We start from the raw sequence: 14097 nt of genomic DNA on the forward strand, positions 1-14097 counted from the left end.
AAACAATATAATAACAATTAATACAAAAAGTCAAACAAGTATCATTATTTGTAATGTTCCCGTTATAAAATAAATCATTAATCAAACTATTGTTAATAAGCCAATTGGTTTAATATATCTCGGACCCATTGTTGTTTTGTTTCCATAGTTTGTGTTGTTGTCGGCTATCTTTGTAGACCCTCGGAAAGTTTTCCCCAACGGCTATTTAAGCACAACTTGTAGGTAGTTATTAGGTATGCAATTTGATTATAATTCATTTACTATGAATTCCTGTTGGGATTCTCTGTTGCTCATCATTTCGGAAGTGAAAGATCTTCCCTATTTGACTTGATTGCGATTTCGTTGTGATTCAACCCTCACCCTATTTTGTCATCTGTAATACTTCGCTCGGATCTAGCAAATCAAAGCACCATCATATTGTGAATTGGAGAAATAACATGTTAATATGATCTTCTCTCTTGTATTCAATCTCTAGTAAATATTGGTGTCTTCTCTGCTTGTTGGTGTATCATCTGTACAGCCTGTCAAGCTACATTTCCACTCACCCAACTCCATCCATCACCCATACGGCCCTCCCTTCTGGTAGCGTCTTTGTCCCTACCATACGGCCTCCATAGCCTCCCTATCGTACAGCTACTCTACTCACCATACATCCTTGTCCTCACTTCACCATACAGCCTCCTTATACCTCTGTACGGCCACAGTGTTCCAAACTTACCATACTGCACTCAGCTGACTATACGACTTCATTCCAATGGCTGCATATTGATTTGAGAGGAATCCTAGGTAAGGGTCCTCACAGTGGTATCAATGAGAGTGTATAGAAGGAAGAGAAGAACCCATTCCGTTGATAGAATGGCTATAGAACCAAAACCCACAGCTGCTGAACTCATGGCACTATTGAGAGAACTTGTGAGGAATCAAGCACAGATCAATGATACTCTGTGTCTCATGGAAGAAACTCTCAAGAATTTGGCATTCAATAAAATATCCGGTGAACAAGATGCTCACAGCGCAGAGTCGGTGTCAAACAAAGCAAACCCTTGTCCAACATGCTCTTGACCATCCATGTCGCCTTTTCCCCCACAAATGGAGGCACCACACAGAGGGAAGCAATCGATCTTTGAAGAAATGCAAGAACAATTGAGAGAAGACTAGAGGAATGCGAATTTGGAGGAAGATATATCCTACAAAGATTACGCAAATTTGAGGATGAGATATTCGAGAGGTGGAAACCGAGGATATTTTGACGATGATCTAAGAAAGAAGTTGAGTAAAGTAAATTTGTCTCCATTTGACGAATCCTAATCCATATCTACGCAAGCATGGGTGACGAAGGCTAATACTTACTTCCTACTTAATCCTATGCCAAAAGAAGCAATTAAATTTGCGGATTACACTTGGTGGGAGTTGCGCATGAATGGTGGCATCACAATACCATCACACTGGAGCATGATCAAATAAATACCTATGTGGAATTCACTAAGAAATTAATTGATCGATTTGATGGTAAAGATCCGAAACTCAATTTCAAAGATTTATCACAGCTGAGGCAAACTGAATCAATTAACCAGTACATTGCAGAATTTGATAAACTCTCTATTTTGGTCACAGACATTTCTGAAATAAGACGGATGGTGCTTTTCATGGATGGACTAACAAAACCATTGAAGGGTTGGGTAAAAGGGTTCAATCTTGCCACCCTGTCAAAGGCCATTACAAAGGCAAGGACTATGGCATCATCATCGACATCATCATCACAAAGTTACTCACATTTCAAACCGTCAATGTTTCCGAGGGGCAAAAAAAAAAACCTCCACCGAGAAAGCCGTCGTGGGACGAAGCTACCAAACAAGAGCTTCGAAGGAAGAAATTCAATTGCAAGAGACCATGGGAACTTGGGCACAAATGCCTTTGGAAAGGAAAAATTCACTACACTGAGGTCGTGTCTGATAATGAGGACGAACAAGAAGATATACCCTCCGAAAACAACCAACTCCATGAGGACACCAAATTGGTTATTTTGAACCGTACAGAAAGAATTGCAGCATTGGTATAGTGCGGAGGAACTATTGCCCTTGCCAGTAGCTTAGGGTGCACAGTGTTTTGAGTACGAGTAACCCTTCAAAGACAAAGGGTTATAGTGATGCTCAATAGCGAGGCCACTCTAAACTTCATAAACTCATCTCTGGCGAAGCAAAGAGGTCTACCTATGGAGACACACGTAGGATTCTAGGTCAAAGTTATCGGAGGGACTCTTCTACCCTACACACACCTTGTTCCTCAACTAAGAATCACAATAGCAAATCACACAATAACCGACAATTACTTCATAGTGGACCTTGATGGCATGGAGGTTATTTTGGGCATACAATGGATGGAGACACTTGATGAATACACCTAGAGCTTCAAATGGATGGACTTCACTTTTGTTGTCAATGGAAAGAAGGTTGTTCTCTATGAAATAGCAAATGAGGGTCCGAAGGAAATTTCTGCGCATTGAATAGAGGCAATTTTTCGGCGTGATCTCATTGCTTGGGCTGCACACTATTTTGTCTCAACAAAACCTATAAAAGGGCAAGGGACACTTCCCTAGGATGATGATCTCTAGAATATCTTGAGTGATCATGATAATTTTTTTATAGACATTCCTCCTAGCATACCACCTCATCGAGGGTTTGAACATACTATCGAGTTGGAAGCAGGAGCCAAGCCAGTCATAACCACACCCTACTATTATCCCAAGAAATTCAAAGATGAGATCAAAAAGATGATTCAGGAACTGCTAGAGAAAGGATGGATCTGTCCTGGTTCTAGCACTTTCACATCATCAGAGGTATTGATCAAAAAAGACGGGACGATATGCATGTGTGTGGACTACTGGGCGTTGAACAAAAAAAAATAAAAAATAGATATTCCATTCCAAGGATAGATGAGTTGCTGGATGAATTACATGGCGCAATCTATTTTTTGAAAATAGATCTCCGTTTTGATCCATCTGATGCAGGAGCATCTTGCATGGGAAAATTATTGGGAAAAAAAAAAAAAAGTACAAAAAAAAAAATTGTGGAGAGAGAAAGTGACGAAAATTAGAGGAGAAATAATAAAAAATAAAAAAAGGGAAAAAGGAGAAAAGAAAGGAAAAGAGGATTTTTATTTTCGAGGTGCATAGGTGGCATAATAGAAAAAAATTTAAAAAATAAATGATTGTCATTCCATTTATCGAGGTGAGTGGGTAGAATTCTAGAAAGTTATGAATATTGTAGAAAGTTGTGGAAGTTGTAGAAGGTTGTGGAGGAATTCTAGAAGGTTGTGGATAAGTCATGTATTGGGTGGTAAATGCCTATTTAAGCAAGGCATATGAGCATTTCTAATCAAGCTCAAGGAGAAGCTCGAGAAGTGGAAGCTCGAGAAGAAGGTGAAAGCTTGGAAAGGTGAAAGTTGTGGAAGGTGAAGCTTGGAAAGCTTGGAAGGCTTCAAGGTGTGAAAGGAAGGAGAAAGTGAAGAGTGAGTTTTCCTGAGTCTGTGAACAGAGCGTCGAATGCGAGGCAGTTTACAGCAGGATTGTGGTGGAATTGTGGTTGTGTAGACAGAGCGCCGAATGTGAGGCAGTTTACACTTGGATTTTGGATAAAGTTGGAGAAGAGCTAGTGTCTGTGGTTTAGAAACAAGGAGATTGCTTGGTCGCTTGCGAGCACAAGTTGAGATCTTGGAGGTTTCTACCAAAGTGTGGATCTGGACTAGTTTGGGTTTGGATTGGATCTTGAGAGATCTTGCAGAAAGGTTATTGTAATTCATAAGGATTTTTAAGTTTAATAAAATTTCTTGGGAAGCATTTTATCTCGTCTTCATATTGTTGCATTCTTGGTTGTGAGTTGGTAAGGGTGGTGTGGCCCTTCGTTAGTGGTATCAGAGTGTACCGACAACAAGTGGTATCAGAGTCGTACCTTCATTAGTGGTATCAGAGCAAGAGTTCCTGAGTGTACAAGCAAATCGCCGAAGTGTGAGGCAGTTTGTACCAAGAACTTGGTTGGGTGAAGTTTATCAGAGCAGGATTTCTTGAGTGTACAAGCAAATCACCGAAGTGTGAGGCAGTTTGTACTAGGACCTTGGTTGGGTGAAGTTTATCAGAGTGGGAGTTCCTGAGCATGTAGACAGATCGCCGAAGCTGAGGCAGTTTGCACCAGGACCTTGGGAGGACATGCAGATTGATCGATGGATGCGGAGATGGAAGACTAAACTTGTTGAGGCATTATCGTAGAGAGCTTGTGGATTGCAAATCTGTGGTCCTAGACTCGTGATGTGGTTCCTGATTGTTCGTGCGAGGTGGCAGGTTGCGATCTGACATGCAAACAATTTGGTTGTCACAAGGAGCGTGGGAAGGATTTGTTGCAGAGGGTTTATGAAGATCTTGGAGATGGCTCCAAGAGGATTGGACCCTAAGATGATTGCGAAAATCCATGATATAGTAGAGAGAAATTTTTCTAAGATGTTTTCTCGATTGGATGCTAGATTTGCTGATCAAGCTAAGAAGGTCAAGGTGGAAGAGGTTGATTTTGCTGATCAATTTGTGGAGTCTGATGCAGAACCTGCAGAGCAACTAGAGGTTGTTGCTGAAGATATTCCTAACATTGTTGATGTTGGGACAGAGGTTGGTTTTCATGATCAAATGGTTGAGTCTGACATGTAGATTGTGGAGCACTCGGTCGTGGATGATCCAGTTGTTGGTGGTGACTTGTATGTTGCAGAGCACCTTGTTGTGAGCAATGAGGTTGCTGGTGTTGAGAGTTTGGCATGTGTTGATGGAGATCTACATGTGGCTGCTGATGTGGAGCTTGTTATTGCTGGTATGGATTCACTAGTTGTTGATGTGAATGACGGTTTTTTGATGAAGAATTATGTTCAGATTGTTCTTGGGAGTGAGCATGCTAATTGGATGGTTGAGATTCTGGTGTTTGATAGAGTGATGAAGATGTGGAAGATTTGTATGGTGGTTTTGTTGTCCTTGTTGAGGTGGAAGCCTTTGGTGAAGATGAAGATGGTTGTAGACCTTTCTTTTTGGCATCAAAGTGTGGGACACACTTTTCTATCTATCGGAGGAGTCTGATGCAGGAGCATCTTGCATGGGAAAATTATTGGACAAGAAAAAAAAAAAAGTTGAAAAAAAAAATTATGGAGAGAGAAAGTGACGAAAATTAGAGGAGAAATAATAAGAAATAAAAAAATGGAAAAAGGAGAAAAGAAAGGAAAAGAGGATTTTTATTTTCAAGGTGCATAGGTGGCATAATAGAAAAAAAAAAAAAAAAAAAATGGTTGTCATTCCATTTATCGAGGTGAGTGGGTAGAATTCTAGAAAGTTATGAATATTGTAGAAAGTTGTGGAAGTTGTAGAAGGTTGTGGAGGAATTCTAGAAGGTTGTGGATAAGTCATGTATTGGGTGGTAAGTGCCTATTTAAGCAAGGCATATTAGCATTTATAATCAAGCTCAAGGAGAAGCTCGAGAAGTGGAAGCTCGAGAAGAAGGTGAAAGCTTGGAAAGGTGAAAGTTGTGGAAGGTGAAGCTTGGAAAGCTTGGAAGGCCTCAAGGTGTGAAAGGAAGGAGAAAGTGAAGAGTGAGTTTTCCTGAGTCTGTGAACAGAGCGCCGAATGTGAGGCAGTTTACAGCAGGATTGTGGTGGAATTGTGAGTGTGTAGACAGAGCGCCGAATGTGAGGCAGTTTACACTTGGATCTTGGATAAAGTTGGAGAAGAGCTAGTGACTATGGTTTAGAAACAAGGAGATTGCTTGGTGGCTTACAAGCACAAGTTGAGATCTTGGAGGTTTCTACCAGAGTGTGGATCTGGACTAGTTTGGGTTTGGATTGGATCTTGAGAGATCTTGCAGAAAGGTTATTGTAATTGCTAAGGATTTTTAAGTTTAATAAAATTTCTTGAGAAGCATTTTATCTCGTTGTCTTCATATTGTTGCATTCTTGGTTGTGAGTTGGTAAGGGTGGTGTGGCCCTTCATCAGTGGTATCAGAGCGTATCGACATCAAGTGGTATCAGAGCCGTACCTTCATTAGTACTTGTACCAGGACCTTGGTTGGGTGAAGTTTATCAGAGCACGAGTTCCTAAGTGTACAAGCAAATCGCTGAAGTGTGAGGCAGTTTGTACCAGGACCTTGCTTGGGTGAAATTTATCAGAGCAAGAGTTCCTGAGTGTACAAGCAGATCGCCGAAGTGTGAGGCAGTTTGTACCAGGACCTTGGTTGGGTGAAGTTTATTAGAGTGGGAGTTCTTGAGCGTGTAAACAGATCGCCGAAGCTGAGGTAGTTTGCACTAGGACTTTGGGAGGACATAAAGATTGATGGATGGGGAGATGGAAGACTGAACTTGTTGTGGCATGATCATAGAGAGCTTGTGGATTGCAAATCCATTATCCTAGACTTGTGATGTGGTTCCTGATTGTTCGTGCGAGGTGGCAGGTTACGATCTGACTTGCAAACAATTTGATTGTCACAAGGAGCGTGGGAAGGATTTGTTGCAGAGGGTTTACGAAGATCTTGGGAGATGGCTCCAAGAGGATTGGACCCTAAGATGATTGTCAAAATCCATGATATAGTGGAGAGGAATTTTTCTAAGATGATTTCTCGGTTGGATGCTAGATTGGCTGATCAAGCTAAGAAACTCAAGGAGAAGCTTGAGGAGTAGAAGCTCGAGAAGAAGGTGAAAGCTCGAGAAGGAGAAGCTTGAGAAGTAAAAGCTTTGGAAGGAAAAGGTTGAATGTGTGAAAGCTGGAAGGTGTGAAAGAGAAGGAGAAAGTGAAGAGTGAGTTTTCCTGAGTCTGTGGACAGAGCACCGAATGTGAGGCAGTTTATAGCAGGATTGTGATGGAGTTGTGAGTGTGTAGACAGAGCGCTGAATATGAGGCAGTTTACACCTGGATCTTGGATTAGGTTTGTGGGAAGAGCTAGTGACTGCAGTTTAGAAACAAGGAGGTTGCTTGGTGGCTTGCGAGCACAAGTTGAGATCTTAGAGGTTTCTACCAGAGAGTGGATCTAGACTAGCTTGGGTTTTGGATTGGATCTTGAGAGATTTTGCAAAAATGTTATTGTAATTACTATTGGATTTTCAAGTATAATAAAATTGTCTTCATATTGTTGCATTCTTGGTTGTGAGTTGGTAAGGGTGGTGTGGCCCTTCGTCAGTGGTATCAGAGCAGTACTTCATCAAGTGGTATCAAAGCGTATCTTCGTCAGTGGTATCAGAGCGTACCTTCATCAATGGTATCAGATCATCAATGGTACCACTTGATAAAGGGCCACACCACCCGTACCCACTCACAATCAAGAAAGCAACAATATGGAGACCAAGAGAAATTAAAAAAATGCTCCACAAGCAATTTTATTATACTTGAAAATCCTTACAACACCCACAAGATGATATGATAGATATGACTTCTTCAAAAAGAAGTTTACAAATTCTTCAACATAAGAGAAATCCCAAATAAGAGTCTTCACACCTAGAGCTTCACCAAGAATTTCTACTTTAAGAGCTACACCTTTAGAGATTTCACACCTTGAAGTCTTCACGCCTTCTAGCTTCTACTTCTCAAGCTTCCACTTCTCAAGCTTCTCCTTGGGCTTGATTAGAAATGCTCATATGCCTTGCTTAAATAGGCACTTACCATCCCATGCATGACTTATCCACAACCTTCTAGAATTCCTCCACAACCTTCTACAACTTCCACAACCTTCTACAACTTCCACAACTTTCTACAATATTCATAACTTTCTAGAATTCTACCCACACACCTCGATAAATGGAATGACGACCATTTATTTTTTATTTTTTTCTATTATGCCACCTATGCACCTCGAAAATAGAAATCCTCTTTTTCTTTCTTTTCTCCTTTTCCCCCCCCTTTTTTTTTTTTTTATTATTTCTCCTCTAACTTTCGTCACTTTCTCTCTCCACAATTTTTTTTTTTTTTTTCAATTTTTTTTAATTTTACATTCAACATGTCTCCCCTTTATTTTGGATGCAAGATGCTCCTGCATCAGACTCCCTAGGTCCGAAAAGATGTTCTAATAGCTAGAAGAACATCTTTCGAGATTCAGCACATTAATCCCAAACTGGTTCTTCACATATATGTCCTCCAAATCTTCAACTTGCACACTCTTTCCCTTGTTTTTCTTCTTCTCCTTTACATCCACCACAGGTGTTCTATAGGTCTGCTTCCCATGCTGATTTTCAATCTTCTCAAAATCTGCCAACTCAACTCGACTGCCAACACTTAGGTTTCTCCTACCAAGCACTTCATTCTGCAAAGGAATCAAGGAAAACTTCCTACCACCTTTCTCAATAGTAAACACATTCCTAACACAATCATGCATAGCCCTGCAATCATACTGCCAAGGTCTACCAAGTAACACATGACAACTGTTCATATCCACAATATCACACAATACTTGATCCTTATACTGCCCAATCTGAAAATCAACAAGACATTGCTCTCTTACTTGCAAAGCATGCTCACCTTGCAACCAGCCAATCCTATAAGGACAAAGATGTCTCAATCTCTTCAAACCAAGTTTTTGAACCATCTCCTCAGCAACAAGGTTATCAGTACTACCACTATCTATAATCACCTTGCAAACTTTCCCGCCAGACTTACAACAAGTTTTGAACAAACTAGTCCTCTGACAAGAATCCAATGTCTTCTTACCCATTAGTACTCGCCGAGCCAACAAACTTTCTCCTTCCTCAAGCTGATTTTCCTGGACTTCAACCTCATTCACAATAGTAGCTGTCCTACTAATAGAACATTCAAAAGATCTATGCCCTTCTTGACCACACTTGAAACAATTACCTCTGAATACACCTCCACTTGTCCTTCTTCTTTGTTCAATAGGTTTTGGTTCACCTTCTGCTTTTGGTTTAGTTTGTACCGAACTATCTTGCTTCTCCTTCCCTCAGAAACTACCTTGATTCTTCCTCTTTAGCTTCTCCTCTGCTCTCAAAGCATACTGATAAGCGTCCTCCACTGTGGAAATATTTAACATACCAACCTCATCCTGAATATTGAATCTCAAACCATTAATATACCATGCTACCTTCTCCTTTGACAATTCTCTATGCCCAGACCGAATAGTCAACTTGTAGAACTCCTTGGTGTAATCCTTCACAGTCATATCCTTCTGTTTCAGATTTTGCAACCTCTTAAACATTTCAAGCTCATAATCAGCCGGAATGAACTTTGCCTTTAACTTAGTCACCATCAATTTCCATCTAGTGATCTTTATTTCACCTTCCTCTTCTCTATCTCTTTGCAGTTCCTTCCACCAAAGAGCAGCATGTCCCTTCAACTTAGTTTGTGCCAACCTTACTCTCAAGGGATCTTCAATACCCTCAAGCTCAAAGTAGTCCTCTAATTCACCAATCCAATCAATCAGATCTTCAGGATTCAAAATACCTGAAAAATTAGAAACCTCCATCTTATGCTTCAACTTCAACTGAGATCCAGGTCGAGCAAACTGACTAGCCCTAATTCCAATAGGTCTCTCCTCATGATCACTTCTATCCTCACTAGAAGCTTCAAAGTCTTCAGAAACTTCGTCATATCTGTCTTCAGTACCCACATGCCTAGGTACACCACCCAAAGCATTCACAATTTCAGCAATCATGTCACTCTTCATCAATGCAATCTCTGATTTGACCTCTGCTCTTATCTTCTCTAAGATTCTTTCTTCCATAGCTTCACTAAGGTCATCATTTTCCTTAGGGTCCAATCTTCTTGGAGGCATCTTCCAAAAATTTAGCAAACCCTAAGCAAAACAAATCTACCAATCTAAAAGTTCAATCAGCCACAAGATCAACCTTCTTTGCAAATCCTGGTGTAAACTACCTCACGTTCGGCGATCTGTCCACACATTCAAGAACTCTTGCTCTGATAAACTTCACCCAACCAAGGTCCTGGTACAAACTGCCTCACACTTCGGCGATCTGCTTGTACACTCATCAGAGGTATTGGTCAAAAAAGACGGGACGATATGCATGTGTGTGGACTACTATGCATTGAACAAAAAAAATAAAAAATAGATATCCCATTCCAAGGATAGATGAGTTGCTGGATGAATTACATGGTGCAATCTATTTTTTGAAAATAGATCTCCGTTTTGGTCCATCAGATCCACATGAGGGAATAAGACGTGGAAAAGATGGTTTTTCGTTGTCACTACGGGCATTAAGAGTTCCTGGTCATGCCGTTCAGATTAACGAATGCACTTGCTACATTCCAATCATGCATGAATCGCATCTTCAACAAACAATTGCGTAAGTACTTATTGGTATTTTTTGATGATATTCTTATTTATAGCGTGACATGGTAAGAGCACCTGAAGCATCTAGATGAAGTCCTAAGGATCATGAAAGATCAGTCTTTGTTCGCTAAGCGATCTAAGGGTAAATTCGGTATGACCGAAATATTGTACCTGGAGCATGTTGTCAATAAATATGGACTTCAAGTTCATTAGGAGAAGATTAAAGCTATCCTTGATTGGCCTCCCCCAAAATCACTCACAGAATTGCAAGGATTTTTCAGATTGTGCAGTTATTATCGGAGGTTCGTTAAAGGATTTTCTCAACTCAGCACACTCTTAACGGATCTGACAAGGGTTCTTTCCAGTGGAATGAAAAGGCGCAATTCACTTTTGATAAGCTAAAAGAGGCAATGAGCACTTGTCCCATACTTGCATTACCTGATTTCACTCAACCGTTCATTCTAGAGTGCAATGCATCTGGAGAAGGCACTGGCGTGGTACTGATGCAAGATAGACACCCCATAGCCTATGAAAGCAGGAAGCTTATGCAAACAGAATGCTTATAGTCCATTTATGACAAAGAGATGTTGGCCATCGTACATACACTAAGTTCCGGCAATATCTGGTGCGTGCCAAATTTGTTGTTCGTACGGATCCCAATAGTTTGAAATATTTTCTAGAGTAACAAGACTTGAACAAGAGGCAACAAAAATGGGTAAGCAAGGTTCAAGCTTTTGATTTTGACATAGAATATGAGAAAGGAAAGAACAATGTGGTTGCAGATGCCTTGTCCAAGAAACCCACCATTTGCTTATTGACCCAGATTTCAGCTAACTGGAAAGCACGCTTGTTGGTAGAATATTCCAAAAACACATTTTCCTATGAGCTAATGGATGGCAACACCCAGGATGATCGGTACAAAGTGGTGGATGACATCATTTACTATAAGAAACGAATATTCTTAATGCCGGAATTCAAAATGAAGTAGAAAATCTTGAAGAAGGTACACGACTCACCCTTGGTAGGACACCTTGGCTTCCTCAAAACTTACAAATGCCTCAGGGAGAGGTTTTCATGGAAACGTCTTAAAAGAGACATATTGCAATTTGTAAGAGAGTGTGCAGTCTGCCAGCAATACAAATTCGAACATACTCTACCTAGCGGGTTACTACAACCTCTGCCAATTCCAGAACAGAAGTGAGAAAGTATCTCAATGGATTTCATTACTGGACTTCCCAAGGTGAACAAAAAGGATTGTATTTTCATGGTGGTTTACAAATTGACAAAGTACACACATTTCTTCACCATTCCCTTAGACTTTCAGGCCGCACAAGTAGCCAATCTATTTTTTAGAAGAGTCTTTCATCCACACAGGTTACCCTGAAACATCGTCAATGATCGGGATGTACGATTTATCAGTATCTTCTGGATAGAACTGTTTCGACTGGTAGGGACAAAATTGTCACCAAGTACTAGTTACCACCCTCAATCAGATGGACAAACAGAGATTGTGACAAGTTTCTCGAAGGTTACATTCGAAACTATGTGTTGACATAACGGGCATGGGTCAAATAAATACACCTAGGGGAATATTGTTGCAATACCACGTACCACATGTCCATCAGGATGGCACCATTCAAAGCTCTATATGGGTACGAACCCCTTTTCTTCATCGACAGAGTTTTGGGTGACAGTTGCACATCGAGGGTGAGGGAGTGGCTTCAAGAGGGACAAGACATCCTAAGATGCCTAAAGGAAAACTTACAATGGGCACTAAATCAATAAAAGATGTACACGGGCAGACACCGAATAGAGAGGAGTTTTAAAGTAAGAGACCTTGTCTATCTCAGGCTCCAGCCATACCGACAATCTTCATTGAAGGAAAAAGGGAAAGAAAAACTGAAGCCACGATTTGATGGCCCCTATTGTGTAGTACGTCGCATCGGTGAAGTTGCCTACGAGCTAGAACTTCTGAAGAAGAGCCATTTTCATAACATTTTTCATGTTTCATGCCTAAAGAAAGTCGTGGGACAGAACATCATGGTACCTACAGACCTTCTGTTGCTCAATGAAGGTAAGCTCATATTAGAACCAACTAAGATTATCAAAGTACGTGAGAAGACCCTGTGGAACCACACAGTGAAGGAATGTTTGGTACATTGGAAACACTTGCCGTTGGATGACGCAACATGGGAGGACAAGCACATTCTATAGCATTTGGCATTGCATTTGCTTAAGGACAAGCAAAGTTTGGGATGAGAGGACTGTAATGTTCATGTTATAAAATAAATCATTAATCAAACTATTGTTAATAGGCCAATCGATTTAATATATCTTAGACCCATTTTTTTTTTTGTTTCTATAGTTTGTGTTGCCCTCGGCTATCTTTGTACACCCTTGGAAAGATTTCCCCAACAAGTATTTAAGCATGACTTGTAGGTAGTCATTAGCTGTACGATTTGATTATACCTCTTGCACTGCGAATTCCTGTTGGGATTCTATGTTGTTCACCATTTCGGGAGTCAAAGATATTCCTTATTTGGCTTGTTTCTAGTTTCAGTGGTATTGAACCCTCACCCTATTCCATCGCTTGTAATACTTCGCTCGGATCTAGCAAATCAGAGCACCATCATATTGCGAATTGGAGAAATAACGTGTTTATTTGATCTTCTCTCGTATTCAATCTCTAGATAATATTGATGTTTTCTCTACTTATTGGTGTATCATCTATAGTCATACAGCCTGTCAAACTACATTTCCGCTCACCCAGCTCCATCCATCAACCATATGGCCCTCCCTTTTGGGAGCAGCTTAGTCCCTACTGTACGGCCACCATAGCACCCTACCATACGGCTACTTTACTCACCATACAGCCTCGTCCTCACTTCACCGTACAGCCTCCTTATGTAATGTCCCCATTTTAGCAGTTGACCAAGTGTGTGTGCGTTAGCCTTGTTCTACATGGTCCCGAGGGCTAACGAAGGGTTTAATGGGATCGTGGAGTGTTTTGGCCTAGTCATTTCCAGTTTGGGCCAAAACGAAGTTGATTTACTCAGTTTCAAGCATATTTACTATTTTTAGTAAGTCGGCAGGACACAGTGCAGGTCAATTTTGGTGATTGGATTCGATACTCCTCGGTGAGAGCTTTCCGATGAGCTATCACTCGCATTATTCGGAGTCTGATTGCTAATACATTTTAATGCCTAAAGTTTTATTAAAGTAACGTCTAATTTAATTGTATAATATTAAAGTGTTACTTTAATATTTATTTTATGGTGATGTGTACCCAAGGGAGACATAAGGGGTATTTTAATATATGTTTTATATATTACACATCTTTTATCCCACATTGCCCATATGAGTTGAGCGGACCCTTGGAAATAGAATAAAAGGAAGCATTTGTGGCTTCATTAGGCAGGTTGAATATGAGAAGAAATTGGTGTGTGAGTTGAAGCTCCGTTCTTGGCATTTGAGGACGTCTATCCTCTCTTGTAACATTCTAGACGTCATTCCCTTGGGGTTTGGCCTTTGGAATTCTTTGTTATTGGCTTCATTATCAGGCAGTTTAGTTGCATTTCCGGCTACAGGCAAATTTGGTATTTTGCTCATATCTTCTTCACTACTTGTCCGACGCTTATGCCGCTTTGAGGGAATGGTATTATGAAGGTAGTGGACTGATTGAAGAACAAAGTATTGTAGCAGCAAGTTCGAAAGCATGGGCTGGAGTATTATGTCGATACTGCTGAAGTAATTAGTGAGTTGATATATCTGCCATGTATTTGGTTTTATGAAT

At 40.5% G+C, this 14097-nt stretch overlaps 1 protein-coding gene across 3 annotated transcripts in view; it reads right to left on the bottom strand.

Moving 5' to 3' along the window:
• Nucleotides 1-14097, bottom strand: part of LOC149557439 (protein HAPLESS 2-like) — a 322953-nt gene that overhangs the window by 170537 nt on the left and 138319 nt on the right. The gene's annotated exons all lie outside the window — the stretch shown is intronic.

This window comes from Cupressus sempervirens, chromosome 5 (assembly GCF_028749045.1).
Source record: "Cupressus sempervirens isolate cs-2001-9-10 chromosome 5, ASM2874904v1, whole genome shotgun sequence".
Taxonomy (NCBI): Eukaryota; Viridiplantae; Streptophyta; class Pinopsida; order Cupressales; family Cupressaceae; genus Cupressus; species Cupressus sempervirens.